Raw genomic sequence first — 14,365 nt, forward strand, 5'->3', positions numbered from 1 at the left:
GCTTGAGAAGGGGTTTATTAGACCCAGTTCATCACCGTGGGGAGCACCAGTCTTGTTCGTGAGAAAGAAAGACGATTCCCTACGAATGTGCATCGATTATAGGCAATTGAACAATGTGACAATAAAGAACAAATATCCTCTCCCAAGGCATCAAGTGAGGGTTAGAGAAGAAGATATTCCTAAAACAACTTTCAGAACGAGATATGGCCACTATTAGTTTTGAGTGATGTCGTTTGGGTTGACTAATGCTCCGGCAGTGTTCATGAATTTGATGAATAATGTATTCAGACCACTCTTGGATTTATTTGTGATAGTATTCATTGATGATATTCTGGTATACTCTCGCACAAAATCAGAACATGCAGATCATTTACGTATTGTTCTTGGGATTCTTCGAACCCAAGAATTGTATGCAAAATTTCAAAGTGCGAGTTTTGGATGAATTTTGTAACATTTCTGGGCCATGTTACTTCAAAAATGTGCATTCGAGTCGACACTCACAAAATTGAAGCTGTGAAGACTTGACCAAGGCCTACGACGCCTACAGAGGTCCGTAGTTTTCTGGGATTGGCAGGCTACTATAGAAGGTTCGTAGAGGGATTTTCCTGTATTTCAGCCCCATTGACGAAGCTAACCTAGAAGTCAGTTAAATTTTAGTGGAATGATGCTTGTGAACACAACTTCCCAGAGTTGAAGGACAGATTAACCTCAACTCCAGTCTTAACACTTCCAGAAGGGTCAGATGGTTATGTGGTGTACTGTGATGCTTCCGGCGTTGGGTTAGGATGCGTGTTAGTGCAGCACGGTAGAGTCATTGTTTATGCTTCGAGAGAGCTGCGGAAACATGAAAAGAACTATCCAACTCATGACCTCGAATTAGCTGCAGTAATTCATACATTAAAGATGTGGAGACATTACTTGTATAGGGTGCATGTTGATATCTATACAGATCACAAGAGTCTTCAGTACATTTTCAAACAGAAGGAGTTAAATCTACGGTAGAGGCGGTGGCTAGAGTTATTGAAAGATTACGATGTGAATATTTTATACCACCCCGGAAAAGCAAATGTAGTGGCTGATGCGCTTAGCCGCCGATCAATGGGCAGCCTATGTGAAGTTCCTCCGGAAAAGAAAGAGATGGTTCATGATCTCCACCAATTAGCTAATCTTGGAGTACGTGTAATTTATTCGGGTAGTGCAGGGATTGGTATTAATGATCCCATAGTTTCATCCCTGAATATAGAAGTGAAAGAGCGTCAGTATGAAGATCCTCACTTGTGCAATTACAGAGATACATCTCATGGAAAAGAGAAGTCCCCATTTGATGTTTCCATGGATGGAATTCTTAGATACCGAGGCAGGCTATGTGTTCCGAATGTTGCAGAACTACGTCATAGAATTCTAGAAGATGCCCATTACTCTCGGTATTCTATTCAGCCAGGTGCAACCAAGATGTATCATGATCTCAAGTTGATATATTGGTGGGATGGCATGAAGAGAGACAAAGCAAAATTTGTAGCTCAATGTCCAAATTGCCAACAAGTGAAAATCGAATATTAAAAGACAGGAGGATTATTGCAAGCAATGGAAATTCCAACTTGGAAATGGGAAGTGATCAACATGGATTTTATTGTGTGGTTACCTCGTTCCCGAGACAAGTATGATTCCATATGGGTGATCGTGGACAGAATCACGGAAGCAGCTAATTTTCTTCCAGCCAGAACCACATACTCAACGGAAGACTATGCAAGGTTGTATCTCAAAGAAATTGTACGACTCCATGGTATACCGATATCCATTATCACAGATAGAGGAGCACAATTTACAGCCAAGTTGTGGAAGTCCTTCCAAGAAGGTCTAGGTACCCAAGTGATGCTTAGCACGGCATTTCATCCGCAGACCGATGGACAGGCCGAATGTACTATTCAGACTTTGGAAGATATGCTACAGGCATGTATACTAGATTTTGGTTGAAGTTAGGATGATCACTAACCTCTGATTGAGTTCGCATATAACAATAGCTACCATTCCAGAATTCAAATTTCTCCGTATGAAGCTTTATATGGAAGGAAGTGTAGGTCTCCAATTGGATGATTTGAAATAGGAGAAGTACAACTAATAGGCCCTGAATTGATTCAGCAAGCGGTAGAAAAAGTCAAGGTGATCCGACCGAGATCGATTGCTGACAGCCCAAAGCAGCCAAAAATCTTATGCGGATAACCGCCGGCGAGACTTGGAATTTCAGGTTGATGATTGGGTATTTTTGAAGGTGTCGCCAATGAAAGGGGTGATGAGATTTGGCAAGAAAGGGAAATTAAGTCCTCGATACATCAGACCTTATAAAATTATCCGCAAGGTGTTGAAAATCCTACGAATTGGACTTGCCTTCAGAGCTTGAATCAGTCCATCCAGTTTTTCATGTCTCGATGCTCCGCAAGTGTGTTGGAAATCCTACAAGGAATGTTCCGATAGATGATGTTCAAGTAACAGAAAAGCTAGCATATGAAGAAGTGCCAATTGCCATCTTAGACAGGCAAGTACGAAGACTTCTAAATAAGGAAGTAGCTTCAGTCAAAGTTTTGTGGCGAAACAACAACTGAGAAGAAATGATGTGGGAAGCGGAAGAGAAAATAAAATCCACATATCCGCACTTATTCCAACCCCCAGGAGAGATTCAAGATGAAACACTAACAATATGAGGTATGTATGCTCTCTTTTCATGCTTTTGGTCGTGTGTGGCCGATTTATAGTTCTATTGTGTTATGGCCCTGTGAGGCAATATTATGGGTTGTTGTGGCAGGATGGTAGTGCCATATTACAGGGGAAACTCTGGCGAAAGTTTCGTAGAATTCCTGAGTGTTTAACATTCGAGGACGAATGTTCCAAAAGGGGGGAAGAATGTTGCACCTTGGAAAATTTCCCATTAACGTACGGTGAATAGGCTAGTAAAGGGCACGACGTATACAATGTTGTGATAACAAATAAATAGCATTTGATGATCCTAATTGAGATTCAAAGACATTTGACGTAAGGGAAGAAGGTTGTCAAGGAAAGTAAGGGATATTTGCGTGTCGGGTAAGAATTATGGGCGACGAGTTAATGATGGTGTAATGATGTCTTAGATAAGAGTGATAATGTCCCTTAGATTGGTATTGAGGTGTTAAAAAAGTGTCAAGAAGGTTCCATAAGGATTGGAGATCAAACGAGTCAACGAGAAAGAGTTCGGATGAACTGGACATTATACGGCCCAACGTACTTGTTATACCTCGAAATTTTTTCGTGAGCCAACAATGAATAGACCAACGAAGGGCATGAGTGTGCGATGTTTTATTAAGTAGGGAATGACTATTTATGAACTTTGGAATTAAGAAAGTTGTAGAATTTGGTTTCAGCCAGTGGTGTAAAGTGATTTACGGACAGTAAAGTGCCATCGTCCTTCAACATTTCAAAAATTTCAACTTTCTGTCAAATGCTTCAAATGGTTAAAAACGACTTGGAATACGGACCGTAAATTGAAATACGACCCGTAAACTGCCATGATCTTCAACCAACCTTTTTGTTTTTGATATGCTTAAATACGGTCGCGAAGGACGGACCGTAAACCAGTATACGGCCCGTAAAGTGGGGTTTACGACCACTGTGCATTTCGACCACTGTTCATAAAAATCAGATTTTAGTTATTAAAAAGGACGGACCCAAGTTCATTTTCTCATTTCATCGTCACGAAATTCCTCCCTAGAAATCTCTAGAACACTCAAAACACTTCAACCATAAGAATACCAAGGAAATCAATGATCATCAACACCAAATCTATGAAACAAAGTGTATGAAACCTAATTGGAAGTCATCTCCTTCAAGAAATTCCAAAAGAGGTAAAGAAGGGTTTTGGTGCTAAAGAAGTGATTCCACTCTAGGCTTGTTCCACCATCATCTAAGGTATGTATCATCACTTTATCATGTTATTTAAGGTATTGGAAAGCTAATATGCTTGAAATGTAGAAGAACATAGAAAATGGGTCATTATTGAGTGAATAGTGTCACAATTGAATGATAGTTGAATGGATTCATGAACGTTGATATGTTGTGATGATGAATACGTTATAAATGGCGTAAAGAACCATGGAATAGGTGTGAAGTAAGCAAAATTATGATGATGAGTATAACCATTAAATGTGGAGAAATTGGAGAAAAATTGTGGATTTTGCTAAATATAGATAAGTGATGAATGTTGATACGATATTGTGAGTGTTGTTGTAAATGTTGGGAGTTGAAATAGAACATGAGAAAAGTAGTAGAAACAAAGGAAACGCTGCCCAATTTTCTCTAGAAATAATGATGCGTTCTTATGGTCGATTGACTAACTATAATGCGTATTCTCTCGTGAAGGTAACAACGTGATATTGAAGGAGAACAAGTGAACGATAGCTTAACTAAGCGACTAAGGTATGTGAGGCTAGTCCTTTTCTTTCTATAGCATGAATCCCATGACATGAATCCCATGACATGATTCTTCTCCCTTTTCATGATTCTCCTATATCCCGGAAAGCCAAGTGCCTAAGATCATGCATAGCTACATGAGTCAAGATATATGATGTGACGTTCTTATAAAGTAAATGATGTTCTTCCTTGTATACACTCACCTTATATCCAAATCCCTTCAAGGTGAGGCAGAATGTTCATAAATGCTCATAATGGAATCGAGGGTTCACGACCTTACGTCACCTCGATAGAATGCAGTTGTCCTAGAGTCCTTGTGCATGTATGATGATAAGTATATTTTGATAAGAATATCATTATAAATGATTTATGATGAGCATGTCATAATTGCATCACACCGGGGCTAGTTGGCCGGGCAGTCACCGCGAAAGCGGGCAGCTATACGATACACTATGGCCAATTGGCATGGGCAGACACCACTAGTGGGCAACATGAGATGGTACCCCGGACGCGGGAGGCCTGGACGCGGGCTAATGTTACTGATTATCACACCGCACCTATATGGTCGGGCAGTTTAGATATATATACGTATTATATGCATACATGAGATGATGATAAGCATAAAAGTAAGTCAGCATGCATTACTTTTCATATGATTCCCAGTCAGGTACAGATGCTCCATACTTGATGCCTCCTTTACTTTCTTGATGTGTTGTTTTTGCTCATGCCTCTCATACTCAGTACAACATTCGTACTGACGTCCGTTTTCTTTAGACGATGTGTTCATGCCCACAGGTAGATAGGGGGGCGAGCTCGATCCGGATTCTTAGGAGCTGTCAGCTGATTGAAAGAACTCCATTGTTCGGATGTGCTTATGATTATTCTTTTGGTACATATGTATATTTTGGGCATGACGGAGTCTTGTTCCGTCTTCATGTATAGTATGTCTGTAGAGGCTCGTAGATGCGTAATGTGGGTTAGATTGTCTCACAAGCCTACTACAGCATGCGTGTATACATCATATATATTATTTTGATGGCCTAATGAGGCATTTGTATATGTATATATAGACTAATTGTGTTCTCCATCCAAAAATGATTTTTATATAATCATGAATGATAAAGGAGCGTAAATGACTATAATAAGTGAGGAAATAAAAGGTGCTCGGTGGTCAGCCTCGGGTACCCGTCGTGGCCCCTAGCTGGGTTGTGACAGAAGTGGTATCAGAGCGGTTCAGTCCTAGGAAGTGTCTACGAGCCGTGTCTAGTAGAGTCTTGTTTATGGTGTGTTGCGCGCCACGCTAATAAACAAGTGGCTACAGGGCATTTAGGAAGACGACCATCTTTCTTCCTATGAGATCGTACGATAGAGCCATGCATAAGATTTTATTCTTCCTAAAAGTGTGTTGTGATTTCAGAATGCCGCCAAAGGGAAAAGCTACAGCTGTCCAGAAGGGCAAAGCTACGATGAAGAGGCGGGCAGAAAGAGAGCCTCCGGGGAATGAAGAGGAGGGCGAATCACAAAATGAGGCCTCGCCCAATGTAGAAGATCAAGGAGGATCCTCAGTCCCAGTTCCTCCACCAGTTGCATTAGGTCAACAAGTGACCCAAGCTATTCATCTATTGACGCAATTGGTTGCCGCCCAGGCATAGCGGCAGAGTCCGGGCCCGAGTGATCGTTTCGCCTGTACTAGAGCCCGTGATTTCCTGACTTTAAATCCTCCGGACTTTTTCGGGTCAAAGCCAGATAAGTACCCACAAGGCTTCATTGAAGAGATGCTGAGGACGTTGAAACTTATGCATGCTTCTGAGACCGAATCGGTAGAGTTGCCTTCTTATAGACTCCGCGATGTGGTGGTATTGTGGTATAACAACTGGATAGCATCGAGGACAGAAAATGCACCTCCCCCCGTTTGGCAAGAGTTTGTTGATGCTTTCATTCGCCATTATTTGCCGCCCGAGGTCCGCCAAGCTAGAACGGACAGGTTCTTGAATCTGAAGCAAGGAAGTATGAGTGCTCGGGAGTATAGCATGCAGTTTAATTCTATGGCCAGGTATGCCCCGACTATGGTGGCCGATATGGGAGATCGTGTACACAGATTTGTGAGTGGTTTAGGGCCGCATTTGTTTAGAGATTGTCTGACGGCCTCTTTGCAAGATGGAATGGATATTTCCCGAATACAGGCACATGCTCAGAATCTAGAGTAATGACAACAACTACAGAGAAGTGATCGTGATAATGACAGAAGGCAAGGTAAGAGAGCTAGATCTATGGGAGCGAGTAGTGAATATAGAAGGGGACCGAGACAGATGCATTCTAGGCACTCAGGTCAGTCAGCGACTAGTGCGCCTCCCAGATTCTCAGATAGGAGGGTTGATCGTTCTTTTCAGACAGGACAGGGCCAGAGTTTGAGGGCCTCAGATTCTCAGTTTAGGGGAGATTCTAGTCAGAGGAGACTGTCACGACCCAACCCCTGTAGGCCGTGACTGGTGCCCGATCTGGGCACTCAAATGCATTCCAGTATATTGAAGCCGACAGGGCTTTATTTCAAAATTAGCTAATTTCCAGAAAAATTTCGACAGAGTCTCCTTTGATTTACGGACTATCCCAAATACCCTGCACGCAGAAAATACCAACAAAGGCCACACAGGGCCAACACAGCAACATTTAAATATATGCGAACCGGCCGCCGCGACGAATGGGATCGCCCAAACACAACATATACACACATCTGTACAGAAAGACCCCAACCCACAAACATGTCTACAGACCTCTAAACAGACCGACAGAATCATATGACGGGACAGGGCCCCGCCGTACCCATGAACGAGAATATACATATATAAAAATGACAGACTGTACCAAAAGATGGCTGTGAATAAAAGAGCGCTCCAAAATAGCAGAATAAGATCCTAAGCGGGTGGATCAGCAAACCTGTCGTCGGTACCTGCGCGGCATGAAAACGCAGCCCCCGAGGAAAGGGGGTCAGTACGAAATATGTACTGAATATGTAAAGCCTGAATTACGAAGACAAAATCATAACTGGTACAAAACATATAGAAAGTAAACGGAAAAATCCAAAGTATCAGATACATATTTTCAAAACATGCAGAGTGTGTACAGAAACATATGTCATATCAAATCCGGCCCCTGACAAGGGACTCGGCAGACAGAACGTGGCCACCCTCCCGACGCTGGTGACACAACACAGAAGAATCAGAATAGGGGCATAACCCCGTACTATAATATGTCATATCAAATGGCCATAGCAAATCATATCAGAACAAGCGGACATGGCACATCATACTCCACAAACCCATGTACGCGTATACCTGCCCCCTCACATCGAGGCATGGCGAACAATGCAGAGGATCACGCTTGACAACATATCCTGGCCCGGGCTCAGTGTGGGAAACATTGGGGCATCCACGAATGGAGTAGTGAGAGACTAATTCAATTAAAATATCATAAATGTTTTCATAGACTCGATGAGGCATATCAAAGACAAACCGATCCAATGAAGTCGGAAGGGATCATAGTAAATGAGTTTCAGATATCATAATGAATTACAGAGTATAACCTTTCTGAAGTCGTTTCGAGTGTCAAAACAATTTATCAGACTTAATGGAATATTTAAAACAACGTTTGGTAGGTAATTAGAATGGTAGTTGAAACATTTCTTTCAAAAACCACTCGAAAGTAAGACTTGAGTACAATACGGGCAAAACCGGGAACAGTGGGCCCACCTCGGGACAAGCAAGGCGGTGGGCTCAAATTTCATATTTTAAACTTATGGGGTCACCTACAAAGGTTCTACGGACGTTCTATAGCTTTCCAAGTAGTTTAGGGAAAGTTTGCCTGATTTTCAAGAATACAAACCAAAAGGGCTCAATCTTACTGAAGGAAAAAACGAGATTTTCAATTGCCGAATTCCGATGGGCAGAAAATCTTTCGAAGCCCGAATCCGATTCTAATACACTTAGGCATGCCAAAAGAAGGATCGGGGTAGCTTTACATACCTTTTGAGATTTTTAAGCCTATCCAAGCTCACTCCCCGTTTCGTCAAAAATCTGCAAATGGTCACATTTACCAATTATGAGTTATGGATGCCATAAATTCAACTTAATGCATACTTGCCTACCGAAATTTCGGCAGCACTTCCCCTATACATATAGCACCCCCGAGAATTCAACTCGGCTCAAAACCATCAACAACAACCCAAACAACAACATCAACATCAACAACAAACATTAGAGACACAATATCCTTCAACTAGCCATCATTCTAACAAAGTGACATAACTTTCACTCCAACCCAAATCTTCAAACTAATATCAATGATTTCACATTCATTATCAATCAAGATCATCACAATATAGTTTTAGAAACATTTCATATCGTTTCCTCAAGTTATACACACGATATACATAATATACAACTTTCTGCCAAAGTCATAACTTATTCAAAACATCTAATCTTCGGCACACATATTCACAACATGTTTCCAACTTCCAAATTCATCAATGATCATCACAATTAACAACCAAATAACTTCATTTTCCTAATGTCGGAAAATCATACTAAAACGACATAAGTTTCTACATTCCATTTTAATACTAACTTATATCATTTTATCTTCATTCACATTCCAAACATCACAATAACACACTAACACACTAAACAACTTAATCCATTTCATTCCATACAACTACATACCACACGGCCAAATACTCTTTTTGCCAACTCATCCAATTTTATTTAACTTTCATTCTCAATATGAATTCCATCACATTCACAATTAGAATACAACATAATTTCAATTCTTCATTAGTATAATATGCATGCATAAACACGGCCACACATATATACCACACACCCACTTTGCAAACTTCTATTTCTTCATACAATCAACACATTTCCACATACTACAACACAAACAAAACTTCATAACACAAGAATAAGGGGTGAATTCTTACCTTTTTACTCTCTCTTCTTCACTTGAATATAGGGTCAACTTGAAGAAACAAGACTTTTTCCTTCCAAACCAACTACACCAAGTTGCAAAGGGACCTTGAATTAGTAGGATTCCAACAAGAAAATAATTTTGGAGGCAAGATTTTTTAGGGTAAAATTTTAGGGCTAGGGCCGAATGGTCCTTTGTTTTGCTCTTGGTGTTTTGTTCCCTTTTCTCACTCTTAGCTTCTTGAGTCTTCTAATGGATGAAGACTTTTATGTTAATTATATTACATGGAAATTATTAGAATTGTTGGGTGGGCTTGGCCAAGTGGCCGGCCACCCCCTTCCTTTTGGGCCTCATTTTCCTTTCAATTATTTGGCCCAATGAATTAAAAATCCTTGTTCTACAATTCCCGAAACTAATTTCCAAAATTCTAAATTTTCCCTTAGCCTTCCTCGACACTTCCACATTAATATTCTTTCATGCACAACTCTTATGTTAAATAACCTCAACTATAACCTTATTTCTTACAAGTCAAAATTATTTCCAATTTTTCCAAAGGTGCGAAAACACGGGATATAACAAAGACCCTTAGTACCGCGGTGCAGCCAGTGCGGTAGACTGCATTCCGGACAATGCCGTCAGGGTTCGAAATCCTTGCTACGCCTGCGGGCAGGTTAGTCATATGATGAGAGATTGCCCTTCAGCAAGGGGTAGAGTTGGGACTCAGCCGACGGGATCAGCAGCTGGGTCTTCTTCAGTACGCCCAATAGCACAGACTCCTCAGACTACAGCAGGTAGAGGTAGAGGCAGAGGGGGAGCATCTACCTCAGGTGTCGTTCAGCCCCGCGTATATGCTTTAGCTGGGCGACAGGATCTTGAGTCTTCGCCAGATGTTGTCACAGGTACGTTGACTATATTTTCCCGTGATGTATATGCTTTGATCGATCCGGGTTCTACTTTCTCTTACGTTACTCCGTATGTCGTGAATTGTATTGGGGTGAAACTTGAACCCATTAAACCTTTTGAGGTATTTACTCTAGTCGGTGATCCGGTAATAGGGAGGAAAGTGTACAAAAATTGTGTCATTGTGATATGTGATCGCCAGACTAAAGCCGATTTGATTGAGCTTGAAATGATAGATTTCGATGTAATTATGGGTATGGATTGGTTGGCCTCATGTTATGCTAATGTTGATTGCCGAACAAAAATGGTTCGATTTCAATTTCCGGGAGAGCCCGTACTTGAATGGAAGGGTAATACGGCATCCCCAAAGGGTAGGTTTATTTCCTACCTTAAGGCAAGAAAGATGATAGCTAAATGCTATATTTATCGTCTAGCTCGGGTTCATGACACCGAGGCAAAGTCGCCAGCTTTCCAATCTGTTCCGGTAGTGAATGAATTCCCAGATGTATTTCCAGACGAACTACCAGGTCTTCCTCCTGAGAGGGAAATTGAATTCACTATTGATGTATTGCCGGACATTGAGCCCATTTCTATTCCTCCTTATCGAATGGCTCCGGCAGAATTGAAAGAGCTGAAGGCACAATTGAAGGACTTGCTCGAAAAGGGGTTTATAAAGCCCAGTTCATCGCCGTGGGGAGCACCAGTTTTGTTCGTGAGAAAGAAGGACGAATCTCTACGGATGTGCATCGATTATAGACAGCTGAACAAGGTAACAATAAAGAACAAGTATCCCCTCCCCAGAATTGACGATTTGTTTGACCAATTACAGGGTGCTAAGTGGTTCTCCAAGATAGATATGAGATCTGGTTATCATCAAGTGAGAATTAGAGAAGAAGATATTCCCAAAACATCCTTTAGAACGAGGTATGGCCACTATGAGTTCTGAGTGATGTCGTTTGGGTTGACAAATGCCCCGGCCGTGTTCATGAATCTAATGAATAATGTGTTCAGGCCATTTTTGGATCTCTTCGTGATAGTATTTATTGATGATATTCTAGTGTATTCTCGCACAGAAACAGAACATGCAGATTATCTAAGAATTGTTCTTGGCATTCTTCGAGCTCGGGAATTATATGAAAAATTCTCAAAGTGCGAGTTTTGGCTAAATTCTGTGGCATTCCTAGGTCATGTTATTTCAGATGATGGCATCCGAGTTGACACTCAGTAAATAGAAGCTGTGAAGACTTGGCCAAGGCATACAACGCCTACGGAAGTTCGTAGTTTTCTGGGTTTGGCAGGTTATTATAGAAGGTTTGTAGAGGGCTTTTCATCTATTTCAGCTCCATTGATGAAGCTAACCCAGAAGTCAGCGTAATTTCAGTGGAAAGATGCATGCGAGCGTAGTTTCCAAGAGTTGAAAGACAGGTTGGCCTCAGCTCCAGTACTAATACTTCCAGAAGGGCCAGATGGCTATGTTGTGTATTGTGATGCTTCTGGTGTGGGACTAGGATGTGTATTGATGCAGCATGGGAAGGTGATTGCATACGCTTCGAGACAGTTACGGAAACATGAGAAGAATTATCCAACTCATGATCTCGAATTGGCCGCGATTATTCATGCCTTAAAGATATGGAGGCATTATTTGTATGGTGTGCACGTCGATATCTATACAGATCACAAGAGTCTCCAACATATTTTCAAACAGAAGGAGTTGAACCTGCGGCAGAGGCGGTGGTTAGAATTGTTGAAAGACTATGATGTGGATATTTTGTACCACCCCGGAAAAGCTAACGTAGTAGCCGATGCGCTTAGCCGTCGATCAAAGGGTAGCTTATGTGAAGTTCCTTCAGAAAAGAAGGAGATGGTTCGGGAGCTCCATAGATTAACAAGTCTTGGAACACGTGCAATTGATTCGGGTAGTACAGGCATCAACATTAATGACCCCACAGTTTCATCCTTGAATATAGAAGTGAAGGAACAGCAATATGAAGATCCTCAATTAAGCCGATACCGAGACCTATCTCGTGAAAAGGAAATGTCTCCATTTGAAGTTTCTATAGATGGGATCCTTAGATATCGAGGCAGGCTATGTGTACCGGATGTGGCAGAAATGCGCCAACGGATTTTAGAGGAAGCACACTATTCTAGGTATTCTATTCATACTGGTGCAACTAAAATGTATCATGACCTCAAATTGATATATTGGTGGGATGGCATGAAGAGGGACATAGTAGATTTTGTAGCACAATGTTCGAATTGCCAACAGGTAAAATCCGAACATCAGAAGCCAGGGGGCTTGTCGCAAGCAATGGAAATTCCTACGTGGAAATGGGAAGTAATTAACATGGATTTCATCGTGGGATTACCCCGTTCCCATGCCAGGTATGATTCAATATGGGTGATCATGGACAGACTCACAAAAGCAACTCATTTCCTCCCAGTCAGAACCACGTATTCGGCAGAAGACTATGCCAGGTTGTATCTAAATGAAATTGTGCGACTTCATGGAATTCCTTTGGCCATTATTACAGACATAGGGGCACAGTTTACAGCCATGTTTTGGAAGTCCTTCCAAGAAGGTTTGGGTACTCAAGTTAAAGTCAGCACGGCGTTTCATCCACAGACTGATGGACAAGCCGAACATACTATTCAAACCTTGGAAGATATGCTACGAGCATGTGTGCTGGATTTTGGTGGGAGTTGGGACGAGCATTTACCCCTTATTGAGTTCGCATACAACAACATCTATCATTCCGGTATCCAAATGGCTCCATATGAAGCTTTGTATGGAAGGAAATGTAGATCCCCAATTGGATGGTTTGAAACCGGAGAAGCATAATTGATAGGCCCCGACTTGATCCAACAAGCAGTTGAAAAAGTCAAGGTGGTCCAAGATCGGTTGTTGGCAGCTCAAAGTCGCCAAAAGTCATATGCGGACAATCACCGACGAGACTTGGAATTTCAAGCCGGTGATTGGGTGTTCTTGAAAGTGTCGCCAATGAAAGGGGTTATGAGATTTGGTAAGAATGGGAAGCTAAGTCCCAGATACATTGGACCCTACAAAATCATCCGCAAGGTGGGTCAGGTAGCCTATGAATTGGATTTGCCTTCGGAGCTTGAATCAGTCCATCCAGTCTTCCACGTTTTAATGCTCCGCAAGTGTGTTGGAGACCCCACCAAGATTGTCCCGGTAGCCGATGTGCAAATAACGGAAAATCTAACCTATGAAGAAGTACCTATTGCCATCCTAGATAGGCAAGTGCGCAAACTTCGAAATAAAGAGGTAGCGTCAGTCAAAGTATTGTGGCAAACCAACAATCGGGAAGAAATGACTTGGAAAGCAGAATAGAGCATGAAATCCAAGTACCCACACTTATTCCAACCCCCGGGAGAGATCCAAGATGAAACGCCGACGATATGAGGTATGTACGCTTCAATTTTATGCTTTTGGTCGTGTGTGGCCACGGATATGTTGATATTGTGATGTAGCCCTGTGAGGCAATGATATTATGGGTTGTTATGACAGGTTGATAGTGTCAAATTACAGGGGAAACTCTGGTGGAATATTCGTAGAATCTCGAGTGTTTAACATTCGAGGACGAGTGTTCCAAAAAGGGGGGAAGAGTGTTACACCTCGGAAATTTTTCGTGAGCCAACAATGAATAGACCAACGAAGGGAATGAGTGTGCGATGTTTTATTAAGTAGGGAATGACTATTAATGATCTTTGGAATTAAGAAAGTTATAGAATTTCATTTCAGCCAGTGGTCGTAAAATGGAATACGGCCCGTAAAGTGATTTACGGACCGTAAAGTGCCATCGTCCTTCAACATTTCAAAAATTTCAACTTTCTGTCAAATGCTTCAAATGGTTATAAACGACTTGGAATACGGACCGTAAATTGAAATACGGCCCGTAAACTGAGTCGTAAACTGCCATGATCTTCAACCAACCTTTCTGTTTCTGATATACTTAAATACGGTCGCGAAGGACGGATCGTAAACCAGTATACGACCCGTAAAGTGGGGTTTACAACCACTGTACATTTCGACCACTGTTCATAAAAA

The sequence above is a fragment of the Lycium barbarum genome, chromosome 3 (genome assembly GCF_019175385.1).
Source record: "Lycium barbarum isolate Lr01 chromosome 3, ASM1917538v2, whole genome shotgun sequence".
Classification (NCBI taxonomy): Eukaryota; Viridiplantae; Streptophyta; class Magnoliopsida; order Solanales; family Solanaceae; genus Lycium; species Lycium barbarum.